Source organism: Benincasa hispida, chromosome 5 (genome assembly GCF_027475165.1).
Source record: "Benincasa hispida cultivar pf3 chromosome 5, pf3_genome.v1.1, whole genome shotgun sequence".
In the NCBI taxonomy this organism is placed as follows: Eukaryota; Viridiplantae; Streptophyta; class Magnoliopsida; order Cucurbitales; family Cucurbitaceae; genus Benincasa; species Benincasa hispida.
The window spans coordinates 11,683,061-11,701,559 of record NC_143482.1 but is presented as its reverse complement, the minus strand read 5'-3'; the positions used below and the strand labels follow the sequence as shown (position 1 = coordinate 11,701,559).

Sequence of the window (18,499 nt, the reverse complement as noted above, 5' to 3'; positions counted from 1 at the left end):
GGGGTGGAACTCTAGAATCTAAAATGAAGGGTTACACTTATAAGAAATTATTAAGTATGTTAATGGTGACTGGATGTTATAGGAATAAAGAATTATTCTGGTATAACATTTGGTTGAGAATATCTCAGTCTAGTGAAGGAATGACTGACTGTCCTATGGTGGATTTTATTTTGATTCACTAGAATCTCATAGCAATAGAAATTTATGAATGAGATTCATATACAAATTCGTGGGTTCATCTTTTACATTTCTAAATTGTGTATAATCGATTAACATATTTTATATAATTCAAAGTTATGTCTATTTCTCTAAAAGTTTTAATTATCGATATAAGTCAATGATTTTGATGAATATATTACATGAAATTTTTATCAACACATAAGAGCAGTACAATTTTGTCTTTTAATTTGAGAAATGTTCTCAAAAGAATTGTTGTCATTTCATAAAGTGTTTATGAATAAACTTTGCAGCGATAACTTATTGTATTATCTACATAATATATGATGTATCTAGATAAAAAAATGACAAAACATATTGTATGTTAGAGTCATGGGAAGCTAAATGATCTACAAAGTTAAGTATTATCGAGGTTCCAAGAAAATTATTATGACTAGAGCTAATGAGGAGAAAATTTTCTAATTAGTTTGTGATGTCCGTTGTTGAGAATTTTGGAAATGTCTCAAAACGAAAAAAAAAATGAGAACAAATAAATTTAATTACTAAGTTCATAGTGGAGAATACAAATTCACACCTTGATAGCTGAATAATGATTCACTATCAGAATTTTTCTTCATTATAATTAGATTGTAAATCTTGGTGAATACTTATATAAGTGGAATAGTTCTACTAATTGGCAACAGGATGCTCATCTTAGGAGGCATTAAATGTCATTTAATTTTGTTGAATATGGTGCTTTTATCACCATAAGAGAAATTTCACTTCTCCAAGCTTTATTACTAAATATTTCATAGTGTATGAATAGTTAGTGATAAGGCAATTTTTTTTTTCAAAAGTCGCTTTTGAAAACATATTTAGCTTTAATTAAATATATTTTTATGCATTAAAATGTAATGATGTTTATTTATGTCGAATATGGTGTTTTTATCACAATGAAAGACATTCAATTTCTTTAAGGAAAATTACTAAAATATTTCATAACGGATGAATAGCTTTGGTAATTAGACATGTCTTCAAAAGTTGTTTTGAAAATATGTTCAACATTAAATATACACATTTTTGTGTATTAAAGTTTAACACATTTACTACTCAACTGTGAGAGTGTAAGGACTAATGAATCTGAATAAAGGCAAATTTTATTCTCCTGAAGGATACATGACTTTGGTTTTTAGAAATGACAATTAAGGGTAATTCTCTAAGAGTTAGAGTTAAATTATTATTACCTGGCAAAACCCTTGCTTTTCATGCTGGTGTGTCAATAAACCTTATTAGATAAGGTTATCTAGCCAATGTTCGGCTTTCGTTCTTTGACCCAAGTGGTCCTATGTTAGAAAGCATAATTCTGATTTTATAAATCCATTAATATGATTGATGAGTATTTATGAATAAATGTATCTTGTTTCAGTTCAACTCATGTCTTATTCTCTTGGAACGTGTTCAAAAGAAATTAGACTAAAGTTTACATCACTTAGGAAAACGTATTGTGACATTATGATATGATCATAAATAGTACTGGATATTTGATGTACTAAGCCTAATTGACAAATATGAGATGAGATCTCATTTGGAGCATTCAGTATAATTTGTGTGACATTTTGTTGCAAGAGAAATATGGTCTTATTCAACTTGGTACATTTTAAGTTCTCTATTAAACTAGGTCCTAATGTTTTTAAACTACACTGATGTCTGATTTCATTAAGGTAATGCGATATAGATTGCATTATTTTGAATGTTATTTCTACCAACATGTTTGTGAAACTTTGTTGTATCATGGAAGTGTTATAAAACTTGTTTATGACATTTCAGGTTTAGGGTAAGTTGAGACACTTTTGTCAAAACAAATCTTACTGAAAGTAATGTTCAAAAGATACTTAAGTATTCCTTTGGGCTTTCGAAAGTAAAATGATGTGTTTGTATGACAAATATTGATTTATTTGGAAAGTTGAAGGGTGCAGACTGTGTTGATGAATTTATTTCAAGTAACACCACGTAGTTAACAAGTTTTGTTAACCTTTTATTTCATTTGAACGTCAATTTCTAACTGTCAAACAAATAAGTTTTCATGGTAGTGGGAGAGTTATGAAATAACTCGACCTTTATAACAAGGCTTACCTGAAGTCTTTATTGTCATATAAGATGACAAAATGACAACTTATGAATCTTTCAGTAGTGGGAGAGCACTTATGAATATTTCAATAGTGAGAGAGTCATGCAGTGACTAAACCTATATTATGACTTACTGGAAGTCAAAGCTGTCATACTAGATGACTAGTATTGAAAGAAGTTGACAAAAGCTATTAAAGTAATAATTATGAGATGAAGTACGGTACTTAATCTCAGTAAGCTTTCTGTAGACTTTCATTGATGAGGTTACCTCATAGGATATGCAGGGGTCTACGAAAAGAAATCTTGAGAGTGTAGTATTTGGATATATAAATCTTTAAAATAAGACTCTTGGTGTCAGGTTAAAACCCACGCTAGAACTATTGGGTGAAAATAGACTATGAGTCAATTTTCTACCTAGTTTTACAGCAGAATATTAATGCATTCATTATTGCATATGAGATGTGTAAAAGTGAATACCATCTTTTATGAAAAGGAGTTCAAAGCGTCTATAAAATTTCAAGAAATTTTTCGATATATTATCATAATCAATGACTTTAAGCAATTACGATATTCTTGTACAGACAAGAAAATGAAACGTGGATATTTATTTGTTCCAAATTGATATTTGCTCATTATGAATGAAGTAAAAACCAATATACAAGTTTTAGCTGTTCAACCAATTTCAAATAGTTGATTTGAAGTGATTTTATATGTTAAAAATCCACATATAGATGTTTAGGACATGTTCTTTAATTTGCTCATGCATCTTACATTGACAAAGTAGTTGTTTAATGTTCGATGCGATTGCTAAACATGGGATGGTAATGTACGAATCTACAATGATGTTAATATATCTAAGGAAAATTTTTCCTAAGACACATCAAATGTTGAGGGATATCAATTTTACATGAGGCTTCATAACATTTAATATACAATTTGTTGGTTTAATCGGGGAATTCGATGGTATGATCATTGAGTGTTGAAGTTGAAACTTATGAATAATGAAACTTCAGTGTACATAGTTTAGGATTTGATCTTTTACGAGTTACACTGTTTCATATTGAATTTAGAGAAATCCATATTTTATCCTAGATGGTGTCTATTGGACTGAGACGTAGTATTTTGCTCGTGAAACAATAATTTTCCTATGTTCAAGATGTCTTGAGATATTTGAAAATTGTTTTAGATATAACTTAATCTATTCACTTTATGCGATAAGGTGATTCAAGGATTAGGTTGGAGAACATATGTAAGCACCTTGTGGAAGGAATAATATGGAATGTGAGTACATCTCGTTGATGAACAAATGGTTCTTATTGACCTAATTGTTTGTATTATATAAAAGGATTCTCATTGATAAATAGGGATTTTGGAAGAGGAATTGTCCCAAATACTTGGCAGAGAAGAAGAAGGCCAAGCAAGGTAAATACGATTTACTTGTATTGAAAACTTTCTTAGCGGAGAATGATGACTCGACCTGGATAATAAATTCAAGTGCCACTGATCACGTTTGTTCTTCATTTTAGGGAATTGATTCCTGGCGGTAGCTGACGATTGGTGAGATGATGATGCGTGTTGGAACTGGAGACATCGTCTCGGTCAAGGCAATGGGAAGACTTTGGCTTACTTTACAGAAATCTTATATTTTATTAGAAAATGTATTTGTAGTTTCTGATTTGAAAAAGGAACTTAATTTCTATGAAGTGTTTACTTGGACAACAATATATACTGTACATGTTTCTATAAATAAAGTGTTTATTTGCAAAAATGGTATTGAGATTTATTCTGCTAAGCTGGAAGATAATCTATATGTGCTACGGCCGTCAGCAACAAAGACCCTTCTAAATACTAAAATGTTTAAAAATGCAGTAACTCAAAATAAAAGACAAAAAAAATGCCCATATTTGGTACCTAAGGTTAGGACACACAAATCTCAATAAGATTAAGAAATTGGTTAAGAACGGACTTTTAATTGACTTAGAAGAAAACTCTTTACTTGTATGTGGGTTATGCTTTGAGGGAAAAATGACTAAGAGATCATTTACTAGAAAAGGTTACAGAGTCAAAGAGCCTTTAGAACTTGTACATTCAGACCTCTGTAGTCCTATAAATGTTAGGGCAAGAGAAGGGTTTGAATATTTCAACATAATATTTCATCACCTTCACTGATGATTATTCAAGGTATGGATATGTTTATTTAATGCAACATAAGTCTGAAGTCCTTGAAAAGTTCAAGGAGTACAAGGTTGAAGTTGAACATGCATTATGTAAAATGATAAAAGCATTTCGATCTGATCGAGATGGAGAGTATATGGATTTGAAACTCCAAGATTATTTGATAGAACATGGAATTGTATCCCAACTCTAAACATGTCACATCCCACCCCAGATTAACCTCTGATCCTGGATAGAATGGTGACTGCAGTAGTTACCAACCCTTTTGCTGGCACTTACCGCCTAACTATCTTGTTAACCGTTACTCAACCCTGAATACATACATATCATCAATATACCAACATATTAACTTGGAACTTAACACATTTACATTACAGGGTTTCGCAACATTGTTCATACATGAATATTACAACTTAGTGAGCCCCATCTAGTATACTAGTCACTAGAAGACATATGTGTACTAACTAACATAGGTCTATAATTACGCTTCCTTCAATCTGTTTATTTGAGTGGCAGAGCAGTAGCAGAATAGTCTTTGGGGAACTGACCGCTACCTGAAAGAAAACATTTGAAAATGTGAGTTAGAAGCCCAGTGAGTGACTTAATAAAAATATAAATCTCATGCTCAAAACCGGAAGCTTGAAACCATAATACTGAAACTAAAGTATACCAAGCAAACGTGTACATAAAACCTTCAAACCACAATTAAACATCATTATTCCTTAGTTGAGAACGAGCATACATCGCTCTAGCTCCCAACGTCTGTTACTGGCCAAGAGACCCATACTTCGGCCTCTCATTCAGAACTACCTACAACACATGGAGTTTTCTATGTACCGTCAACACCTTAGGTACATTTATTCAAATACCTTCCTTACCTTTAGTATCCGGCTCACTTAAGCTATCAAGTTCTCGAACATAGCATAGAAAACTCTTTAGGATACCTTTCCTACCTTCAGTATCCCTTTTCATTATGTTTAGGAATACCAACGCATGTACTTTGACAATCTTAGGTATTTAAAACATAGTACATCAAGCTTCATTCAACCTTAGCTTTAACCCTAACGCATGCTTCATACTTTGTAAAATAAGTTGACTTAAATCATGTTGAACTAGCTTGTAAAAACTATTAGCATGTGTTAGATATGGAAAACATACTTAGAAAACTCATACATTAGTAATATCATGCGTTGATAAACATTCATAAGCATTAGCAATTCCAAACTATCTTTCTAGCCTAGGAGAAGATATGACTGCCCTTATCCTTAATTGAGGGTGAACTATTAGATTTAACTCTCAATGTCAACCTTGGTCAGGGATAACCCTTTTACTCAATCCCTCGATGTCGTATTACCTACGTGCACGTGGTTATAACTGAGTACCGTCATACCTTAGGTACTTGACTAGGATACCTTCTCATTGTCCTTCAGTATCCTTAGGATACCTTCTCATTGTCCTTCAGTATCCGTCATATAACTAGTCAAAAACATTTAGTTGAAAGGATACCTTCTTATTATCCTTCAGTATCCATCATATAACTAGTCATAAAAATTTAGTTGAAAGGATACCTTCTCATTGTCCATCAGTATCCGTCATAAACATTTAGTTGAACACTAAGGCTTAGTGCTCAAATCATCATACTAGTTCATCCATCATACTGGTTCATCATAAAAATGGAGTTACTTAAACATACTGATAGTATTTGGACAATATAACATATTTAAATCATGTCAATTCCATGGAAGACATGCTTTACTTAACATGAGAAATAGTTTTTCCATGGAAGACATGCTTTACTTAACATGAGAAATAGTTTCACAAATATGTTGCTTGGCAATCCATTTAAACACTTTTCATGGGAAATATCATCAAGAAATCATAGTTTCTAAAACATTAAAATAGTAAGTCATCACATAGTCACTCACAGTTCGTTGGCCTCTTAACGGGTTATATGCCTCTTCTAGCTCTTCTTGGCCTAAAAGGACATAATTCCCGGTTAAACTACTTAGAATTCTTAGCAAAATACCTCAAAAAGTTCATTTACTAAAGGAACTTTCATCAACAAAGACAGCTTTACTAGCGAGATCCTCCTCATGAGCGATATTCTCCTCATGAGCGAGATCAGGAGATCCTCATGAGCGAGACCAGCGAGATCCTCATGAGCTAGATCAAGCTTTTCCTGGCAACCTGTCATCCTAGCGATACTAACCTTACTAGCGAGATTCAGCCCAATTTCTAGCGAGATTCCCTTCTAGAGCGAGATCCTCATCACAAAATTAGTGAGATTTCCTTCATTAGCGAGATCCTCAGCACAAAATTAGTGAGATTTCCTTCATTAGCAAGATTCTCTTTCTCCATATGAGTTGTTTACTTGTTCTTCCCAAGCAGCTGTCTGCTTATGCACAGCTTCTCTGTTACAACTTCAAAAATTCATACCTCAAAATCCAACTCTCTTTTGAAGTAACTTCCTTCTACAAAAATGTTTAGAATTGAGTTAGAAATATTACTTCAAAATTTCAGCTCAAAATTCCTCGTCGCTTAATATGAAGATTAAAAAATTCATCATTGGCCCCAATTCAAGCAGCTGCCTGCTTGTTCAACAATTTCCAGTTCAAACTTCAAAATTATATAACTCGATTTCCAGGCCTCATCTAGCTCAAAATTATATAACCTTCTACAAAAAGTTTAATTCTAAAAGGTTATTTATAACTGAGTTAACAATATTTCCTCAAATGTTTAGCTAAAAACGCTTCGTAATTCGACCTAGAGCTTCAATTCTTCACTGATGGCCTAGATTCACGCAAGAAATGAACCCTTCATATTAATTTTCCCCTCCGGCCTTATTCCGATGAGGTTTCCTTCCAACAGCCCAATGACAGAAAATAGACACATAGATCTTTCAAATGCCACTAAAATTACACAAATAGCCTAAGTAGTTTGTCTAAACCGACCCAATGAATTCGACCTTCTTGATTATATTACCACCCAAAATCCAGCATGAACCCTCTTTGTACCATCTGGCCCATTATTGGTGATGAAGGGCCAGGATTTAGCAAATTTCCTTTTGCTAACTTCACTCACAATATTACTTCAGCACCATACCTCATTAGATGGCATGGTCTCATTCGTATGCTTATTATGTATTCCATAAGCATACCACCATCAAGCATGACCTTCCTTAGCCTAGCCGAGTTTTGTCCTACTTTTACGCTTAGCTACCCAAGAGCCTATTTCTTCTTGCTTACATCTTCTTCCCTTCATAAGACATGGCTTCATTTAGCTCATTAGAAGACATCATATTACTTACTCTTACTTGAAGTAATTAGGGTTCGGATTGGTTTAACCCAATCACAACCCCTCCTCCCCCCTCCCCTTTCCCCCCACTACAACACATTAAACTTCGTAAATATTTATAAACACACAAGAACTCTGAGTTCAAGGACAAGACGGGTGTAATGAAACTCTACCCACCCCCACGACAAACATGGAATCTCTTGAACATCAAAAACACACAAAACGCCGCAAGAATAACCAACACACATAAAACTCAAATTTGTCCCCAAAATGGTTTAACCCAATCTCAACTTAACCCAATCTCAACCCCCCCCCCCCCCTCCCACCATAACACATTAAACTTCGTAAACATTCATAAATACATAAGAACTCTGAGTTCAAGGACAAGACGGGTGTAATGAAACTCTACCCACCCCCCAGAACAAACATGGAACCTCCCGAACATCAAAAACACACAAAACGCCTAAAGAATGACCAACACACATAAAACTCAAATTTGTCCGCAAAATGGTTTAACTCAATCTCAACCCCCTCCCCCACCTCAACACATTAAACTTCGTAAACATTCATAAATACACAAGATTGCCAAGTTCAAGGACAAGGCAGGTGTAATGAAACTCTACTCACCCCCCACGACAAACATGGAACCTCTCGAACATAAAAAACACACAAAACGAGTAAACAATGACCAACACATATAAAATTCAAATTTGTTCCAAAATGGTTTAACTCAATCTCAAAACATTTTTTTCTGAACGTCTTCAAGTTCCTTAATCCTCGACTGAGACTGTTGGAAATTGGCTCTCAATTCCTCCATTCCCGCCTCTGTTCCTTGAGTAGATGACGAGCTTGATGAGATGCTACTTCTTCTTGACTTAGGCTTAGGGCCCCAACCTAGACCTTTTGAATATCCGGGTCGTTTACCCAAAACCGTCTCACGGATTTCATCCCTGTTAGTGGTTGAGAACCATCTAGAGTGAGGCTGGATTGTAATTCCAACATTTGATGCTAGACATATTAATTAAATGTGTAAGAACGAGCGACTAAAGTTAAAAATGAAAAAAAAAAAAACACGATAGTAAAGCAAAAAATGTTACATGTGCATTTTCAGCTACGTCGTTCACAAACTTGCCACCTTTAGAGTGTGTTTCCCTAAATAGGTCAACACGTCCTATTTCTCAACCCTCCTTTGCCTGCAACTCTGCCTGAATTTATAGGAATGACTTCGATCCACCTACGTGGTCGAACGGTAATTTCTCTCTATTCCTCCTGTTCATCACAGACATTTCCTACATTTGAAGAAAAAAAAATATGTCAATAGTGTGATGTATTAGTAAATGCAGCAAATGATACACGCCCTAAATATTCTACCTGAAACGCTTCACTCTCGAAGCGGTCACACAAAAAGTACCAATCTTCTGGCCTATTTTTAAGCCAACTAGGAAAATTGACACGTGCTTGCTGAGGATCTCCACATTTTTTGTAATGTCTGTGCAAATCTGCTCTAAATTCTTTGAAGGAGTTTTGCATTTGATGTTCTATAAAACGGTTAAGTCGTTGGCTGGATAGATCAAGTTCGAAATGAGGCTACAAAAGAGGGAGGGAAGAATTAGCATAGATGATGTTCATGACTGTAAAAGAATAAACTTATAATTACTTACCAATAATTGACTCTTAGCCAATTCTATGAACTCGTTTGGAACTTCAGCAAAATTACGACAACGTACTGGAAATGCAGATCTCACGGTGATGCTCATCACATTACTAAATCGTACCGAATATTGAGATATCGGTTTCGTCTCCCCCTCATTTATCACGATTGTAATTCTCCCATGTTTTTGGACATATTTTTCCAACTCAATGTTCCGCGAATGCTCTCGTTTCTTCCAATTGGATGCTGAGCTACTATCTGAAGAATGAAAAATTTAAAACAGTTTATGATGTATTTCAGTTATCAGAATATATTTCAAAATATACTAACTTGAAGTATCACCCACAGAAGATACCGTGTTGCCTAGATATATCTCTTGGAATTCTTCATCAGCCTCCTGTTGCCTATTAGGGGTTGACATTGTATCTATACAAATACAAAAAAGAAAAAAAAACAATATTAAATTAACAATAAATACGTGTAAGCTAGAGAAAAAGAGAATTGAGTAGATACATCATTATTCATCATCGTAATCTAATTCAAATTATTCATCGGCACTTGAACTGTTATTGGGAGATAATTGTTCTTTGTCATCATTGTTTATAAAGTCATGATCGCCATGTACAATAATTGGTGTTTCCACAACTGTAGAATCAACGTCAACTCTGCATAAAGTAACCTCCTCAATGGTTTCATCCACTTGGATGCCACCAACAATTTCTAGTAAATCTAGTTGTGCGTTTTCAACATCATCCACTTTTGGTACATCCCATATTCGTTTATTTTGGACTACTTGAACAACTTTCCAATTGCTACCATATTTGATGTCATCAATGTAAAAGACTTGTTATGCTTGGATAGAAAAGATGAAAGACTCATCGACATACCAAAATTGTGAGGTATTGATCAATTTGTATCCTAAATCTACATGTGTCCTATTACTTTTGTTGTTATCTGTGTCAAACCATCTACTCTTCAACAAGAAAATGCGTCTTCTGTTTGCATATTGGAAATCTAATACTTCGTCTACAACACCATAGAAATTGTTATTCACACTTGCGTTCTCACTGATCTCCCTGGCCACTAGGACTCCATTATTTTGTGTAGCTCGACGATTATCACGCTTTACAGTGTGAAACCGTACCCCATTAACAATGCATCCATTTTAAGAGTGCACCTCAGACGAAGGTCCCATTGCAAGTGAAAAGAAATCATCGAAGATAACTTCTCTCTCACGCCGTTGTAGAACCTGATAATTAATTACACATTAAAAATGACTATGAAAAATGAGTCATCCCTCAACTATTGCCTACAAAATGACTATGTATACCTGAGATTTGAACCAATCGGGAAATTTGCGTTGATGTTTTATATATAAGTCAGAGGCGCTTTGAGCTTCACGACGAATTAACCTCAAATGTTGCCTACAAAATTGATCATTTAAATGTTATATCAAAGAAGATACCCTATAATTTATAAAAGGAAAAAAGTTCGAAATGTACTTGCGATAGTCTGTTATTTCTTTACAATTGTTGAGAATGTACCAATGTGCAATACGCTTTTCCTCCACTGATAGTGTCCGTAAAGTTGACGCCCCTAATGGTCGTACCATCTGCCTAAATAGATCAAATTCACCAAATATCTCGTGATCGGGAATGTTATCATCATTTTGTTCATCTCTATTGAATCTCGTTTCAATCCCACTTAGATATCGCGAGCAGAAGTTCCATGATTCATTCATTGTATATGCTTCCGCTATAGACCCTTCGGGACGTGCTTTGTTCCGTACAAATTGTTTTAATATTTGTAAACTTCTTTCAATAGGATACATCCAACTGTAACTAACTAGACCCACCACTTTGGTTTCATATGGTAGACGAACTGCAAGGTGTACCATTACATTGAAAAAGGCAGGTGGGAATATTCTCTCCAATTTACAAATCATGACTATGATGTCTACTTGTAGTCTATTCAAATCACTTACACATATTGTCTTTGCACATAAGTCGTGAAAGAATGTACACAACTCAACAATAGCAGTGGATATGTTCTTCGGTAGGTATGCTCGAATACCAATAGGGAGTAGTCTGTGAAGCAACACATGACAGTCGTGTGTTTTCAGCCCCGATATTTTTCCATCTTTATCATTCACACATCGTGATATGTTAGACAGAAATCCATCAGGGAATTTCACTGATTTCAAATATACAAAACGAAATCCGTTCACCATTTGTTAATGTGTATGTTGCATGTGGTTTTACAAATCTGTTATCGACCTGTATCAAGTGTAGGTCCTTTCTTATCTTCAAATCTTGTAAGTCTAATCGAGCATTCATTGTATCCTTTGTCTTTCCTTCAATATTTAACAATGTGCCCACCAAATTGTCGCATATGTTTTTTTTTTCAATATGCATTACATCCAATTTATGTCGTAACAATAATCTGGACCAATATGGAAGTTGGAAAAAAAATACTTTTTTTAGTCCAGTTTAGAATTCGCTTTCTTTTTTTATCTTGCTTCGATGGATGTTTGCTAAGCACAGAAAATTTTAACGTATTTATTTGTTGTAATATCTCTTCTCCATTCATTACGACTGGTGGAGGTCTACGTTCAAGTTTTCCATCATATTGTCTACTTCGACGCCAACTATGATTCTCTGGAAGGTAACGTCGATGTCCCATAAATGATATTTTCCCTCTCATCCTGAAGGATGAGTTATCTTCTTTGCATATTAGACATGCTTGATAACCTTTTGTACTCCACCCAGATAAGTCACCGTACGCAGGGAAGTCATTAATCGTCCATAATAAGGTAGCATATTGTTGAAAAAACTCACCAGTAACAGAATCATAAGTTCGCACACCAATTGTCCACAATTCTTTCAACTCTTCAATCAACAGTTGCAAGTAAACATCAATTTCCTTTCCAGGAGATTTTGGACCAGGTATGAGCAAAGACATGAAGAAGTTTGTTTCCTTCATGCATTTCCAAGGGGGCAAATTATAAGGAATTATCACCACAGGCCACATACTATAAGAAGTGCTCATATTTCCAAACGAATTCAAGCCATATAAAGCTAATCCCAAATGAACATTTCGAGGATCTAAAGCGAAATGAGGGAATTCACGATCAAAATGTTTCCACCCCTCTGCATCAGCTGGATGTCGCAATACATCCTCTGTTTCAACTCGCTTATCTTTATGCCATCTCATGTCAGAAGCGCCTTCTTTTGATGCAAACAATCGTTTTAATCTCGGTATCAATGGAAAATGACGCAATACCTTATGTGGTATTTTTTTACCCTTGCCATCATTAACTTTGTACGGAGACTCACCACAAACAGGGCATTGTTGCAAATCTGCAAACTCTTTCCAATACAATACACAATCATATTTGCATGCATGAATAGACTCATAACCTAGGCCTAAATCACGCAATTTTCGCTTGGCTTCATAAAAGGAAATAGGTATAGAGGTGCCAGCTGGAAACGCTGCTTTTAACAATTCCAGTAACATGTCAAATGATTTGTTACTCCAGGCGGTTAGAACTTTGATATGCATTAACTTCACTAAAAAGTTCAAGGACGAAAATTGCGAATAACCAAGGTATAATTCATTACGTGCTTCCGTCATTAAATCCTCAAATAAGTTCGTGGTATCTCTTTCTTGACCATTAAAGGACATTTCATTCTCAATCCTTCCTTCATTTGCATTTTCATTTTCAATTGGAACTTGTAAATCATTTATAAGATTCAACATCTTATTTTCTTCGACAACATTACTCTCTATACTATCTACTTCAACATCCTGTATTGAATGACTTGTATGACTTATAGATAAGTTTACTGGCTCTCCATGATATACCCATTCACAATATGAGGGAGATATTCCATATGTCAATAGATGTCGTTCCACAATATCTATCTTTTCCCAAATTGAATTCATATAATTCTTGCATGGACATCTTATTCGTCCGGAATCATTAACATGAAACCTTGCCATATCTAAGAACTATGATACTCCTTCTCTATACTCCACTGATAACTTATTCCTTAGTTTAATCCATTCTCTATTCATCCTTAAAAATAAATATTTTCTGACTAACTTGTAATCCAAAACAATAACCTGGATTAGAGGACAAAGTACAAAGTATTATTAAGAATTGAGTTCCATAATTTTCATTTTTTAAGGCAGAATAAACACATAGGTCCCTATACCGTTTAAATTGTCTTAACAACTTTCAAATGTTTTATTTAGTATGTCTCAAAGCTTTCAATTTTGTGTCTAATATAGGCCTTTCAACCATTCAACATCTTCTAAAATTTACAAGCCTATTGGACACAAAATTTAAAGTTCAATTTTCTTTAAACACAAAATTTAGTTTTATGTCTAGTAGATTCTTTAAACTTTTTTAAAATATTAAATGTGTTAGGGACCTATTAAGTATCAAATTGGAGGTTTAAAGATTTATTTTATATTTTTTAGATTTATAGATTTATTAGACACAAACATATAAGCATAAAAAAGTTCATATACTAAAAATAGCACATAGCATCTATGTACTAATTTTCTTTCTCCTTTCAAAGAAAGTTCAAAATGTTAAATCATGCATGCTTAGGCTCCAAATAACCAATATCATATCATTTTCTAGACATAAACATAGTGTTATAATCAACTTGAAACTTAAAAGAATTTTATAATGTTTATCTCTAACGAATTATGACATGTCCGTTATAAAATTACTCTCAACAATTTCAGAGAATTGTAAAACTAATATATTCTGCAAAATTGATGAGATCTTAACAAAAGAGAATACAATATGTGCACACATTTGAATGGGCATGATTTGTATAAGAGGATGTGAAATAATGATTTAAATAAATATACAAGATAAATTAAAATGAGAAGATTACCGGCGGCGGCGATGGCGGAACAAGACGAGGAGACGACGGTGGCGGCGGGCAGTTGATTGCAGCTACTGGCCGAAGGGAGGAGCGGCGGTGGCAGAAAAATGGGGAGAAAATGGGAGAGGGAGGGAGAGGAGTTAGGGAAGGGCGAACGGTGGCGGCGACGGTGGGGAAAGTGTCGAAAAATGGCAGAGGGAGGGAGAGGAGAGGTGGCGGCGGCGGTAAAAGGATGGGAAAATGGGGGAGGGAGGGAGGGAGAATAGTGGAGAAGAATGAGGAAAATGGGAGAAGGAGCAGCAGTGAGGGGAAAATTGGAGAGGAAGAGGCGGAAGAAAGGGGGAAGATGGGGAAAGGCGGCGCCGGAATGGGTTAGGGTTTTAGAAAAATAGGGGAGATGAGGAAGAAGAGGTTTGGTTTAAACCAGATCCCTCTTCTGACGCCGCCCGATGGGCATCGGAAGAGCCGTCGGGAGTTCCCCGAGAAATTTTCAATGGCTAACAAATGGCGTGGAACTCTCGACGCCTATTTTTAATCTTCGGGAGTTCCTAGGGAACTCTCGATGCTGGTTTTAGGCCCGAGAACTCCGATGATCCTTTACTGCGTTAGGAGTTCCCCGGGAACTCCCGACGGGCATTTATGGCATCAGGAGAAACGGTCTCTCCCGACGACCCAACTCCCGATGCTCTATTTAGGCATCAGGAGAACTCATTTTTCTTGTAGTGATATTTGACAAGCATCTTGTCAATATTCGATACCTGAGACAGAGCTAACATTTTGTTCTTTCGATCTCTAAAGATTTGAATACCCAGAACAAATTGAGCCTCTCCCAAATCTTTCATTTGGAATTGGGTCACTAGCCAGTTCTTAACTGCAGTCAGTAAACCTACATCATTCCCAATGAGTAGGATATCATCAACATATAACACTAGAAAAACTACTAAACTATTGATGATCTTCTTGTATACACAAGGCTCATCAACATTTTGATCAAAACCATAAGATTTGATCATAGTATCAAACCTTATGTTCCAAGATCGAGAAGCTTACTTCAGTCCATAAGTGGACTGATCAAGCTTGCAAACCTTTTACTTTTAACCTTGGATTGTGAATCCCTCGGGCTGCACCATGTAAATGGTCTGCTCAAGATTGTCATTCAGAAGAGCAGTCTTGACATCCATTTTCCAAATCTCATAGTCATAATATGAGGCAATGGACTGGAGGATTTAGATAGACTTAAGCATGGAAACAGGCGAGAAGGTCTCCTGATAGTCAACTCCCTCTACTTGGGTATAACCCTTTGCCACCAGTCTAGTCTTGAAGGTTTGCACTTCCCATCAACACCCCGTTTCCTCTTGTAGATCCATCTACAACATATAGGTTTAACCCCATCAAGTTGATCTACAAGATCCCATACAGAATTGAAGTACATAGACTCCATTTCGAGATCCATCGCTTTGATCCATTCATCTTTGTCAACATCCTCCATTGTCTTCTTGTAAGGCAATGGATCCTCAACTTTGTCATCAGCTACCATAACCAGGATTTTAGTTAAACCCGTATAGAAAATAGGTGGGTTCACAACCCACTCATTACATCGAGGTTCATTCAACACTTGAGGTGGATTTGACCTACTAGATGATCCTACTTCTGAAGGAAATCGGATTCGAGATTTCCATGAGCAGCGGAACAAGACTATTTCAAATTACAATCATGAATGAACATATATTTACAGCCGACTTCAAACAAGCGGTTATACAATTTGTACAAAGAAATTACAGCATGAAAAACTACAATGCATAGAAAGCAAACTCTACACACATATGAAGATGCGTCTCTATGCTTTGTTGTGCGACCGCTCGAATAATCAGCAATGTCCAACGCTTGATCTACACGACGCAACATAGCACGAACACTTTGCGCTCGTCCTCAACAAATCCCTCGGCCACAAACTCTTTCGCAACACGAACGACCTCCAGAATACCTCGACGGTGTCGAGTTGAGTCTGACACCACTAACAAGACGACCTTGGTATTCTCGGTGTGAGAATCCAGAGGGTGGGATCTGTTTGGACTTGGTATGAGGCAAACGAATGGAGGAAACAACGATCACGTACACGACTGGACAAGTGGGAGATGGCGGAGACTTATCGTATAGGTCAATGTCCAATCGTTTAGATAAAGCTAAACGATCGTCTAGGAAACGCTATGCGATGTTTAGCTCATCGTTTAGCTCGGTCTGTCGCCTACAGACACTACACGATTGTTTACCTTGGGCTAATGATCGTTTAGTAAATACTGTACGATCGTTTAGCTCGCCCAGCCGTCATTTAGTAAATCCAAATTTACTTGACGACTTCGTGAGTTTCTTTTGCACAAGAGAGAAAACTGAAAGAAATTTTTTTAGCGTTTTTTAAAACTTCTTATCAAAATAGGAAAACTATTTTGCCTTTTAAACTCACGGTTACCATGATTCAATAACCACCCACTACTTTGTTTATTTAAAACAAAAAGAATTAATTATCCAATAATTAATAATATTATAAACATAAACGATAACCAACTTATCATACTATATTTAGAAAACATGCTTTCTAGTAGGCATGAGAATTATTTTCGCAAACATGCTTTCTGTAAAATGTTTGTAATCAAAACAGTTTAATTTAGTTCGAAAACATTTTAGACACTCACCTCGAACTCTTAGGAACTTTTCAATCTAGTAGCTCCTCGGGTTCCTTTTTCACCCCTAGAATCCAGATTCAACTTACAACTTAGATTACTCATAGTTCTAAACCTTATTTGGAAATACTTCTTTCTACAAACTTATTCTAAAATGTCTTAGAAATCTTACCCTAAACTTTCAGCTCAGAATTCTTCGTGGTTTGGCCGGAATCTCAAAATCTTTAAGACTGGCTCAGACTGATCCGATAGTCTGACCCTTCTGCATTCTTCTCAACCTCCAGCCCAGTTCCTTTGAGCTTTTCCTCCGGCAGCCCTACTCTGAAAACTAAACTTCCAGAATTTCAGATGGCTTTGGAATCACTCCAAACGCACGAGTAGATTGGAAGATCTCCTCGTCCAAAGTTGACACATTCCTCTGAACCCTCACTGCCCTCTACTTTCTCTACGAAATTTATGATTTTTGTGTGATTTAAAAATAAAATCCCAACTCCCTATTTATAGGCATTCAAATTGCTCGTGGGATTGACAGCACCTACTTGGCTGTATGGCTAAATGTTTAATCCTCCCTTTATCAACGTAAGCTGACTTCACCTTGGTTCAATGTGTTCTTCCCAAACGCATCCAACACAATTTCTTAGGGTTTAAGAATTTCTCTTAATCGGACACCTAAATTTTAATTGACATTTGCCCTTACGTCTTCAAGCTTTGTTTGTATTCAAATTAGGGTTTTTACATGCATAATACACCCCAACGCGTCCAAATACATCGCTTAGAAGCTTGCTCAGTCGTTCAACGCATAGACGAGGCGTGGGCGTGACATTCGGATCAGACAAAGCAAGGCTAACGCATAGGCGCTCTCACTTTTTCCGCTCTCGACAGTGTCGCTCTCTCCACACTCGGCAGTGTCGCTCTCTCCCACTTTTTCGCTGGTCTCGCTTTCTCCACTCTCGCTCTCTCCCTCTTTCTCGCTCAAAATCTCACTCTCTTCACTCTCGCTCTCTCCAGCAATCTCGCTGGTCTTGCTCTCTTCAATCTCGCTCTCTTCAGCTTTCTCTTTTTCTCTCCATTCTCGCTCTCTCCAGTTTTCTCGCTGGTCTCGCTCTCTCCCATCTTCTATCCAATCTCGCTCTCTCCCATTTTCTCTTCAATCTCGCTGGTCTCGATCTCAATGATCTCGTTCTCAACGATCTCGTTGATCTCACTCTCAATCATCTCGCTCTTAGCTACTGCGAATTGTTTGTCTCCGTGCAACTTCTATACGTTTTTTTCCAGATTTTCCCCAAAATAATTTCCCATATTTTTCTCAGTTCTTCAATCCTTTCTTCATCCATAATACATTTCACATAACTTCTCTATACTTAGTCGAAATTTCCCAAATTTCCCAAACTTTATTTCCATATTTCTCTTTTTCAAATCCCCATTCCTTCTTCACCATTCTTTACTAACTTTCTCATCAACCTACTCAACTTATTTATACAAATTTAAATAGAGACACACAATTAAGTGGAAAA

General features: G+C 36.0%; 1 pseudogene; it reads right to left on the bottom strand.

Annotated features, from left to right (window-relative positions):
- Window positions 1-9,947: 9,947 nt before the first annotated feature.
- LOC150035906 (uncharacterized) lies at window positions 9,948-13,480 on the bottom strand (annotated as a pseudogene).
- Between the last annotated feature and the right edge of the window lie 5,019 nt (window positions 13,481-18,499).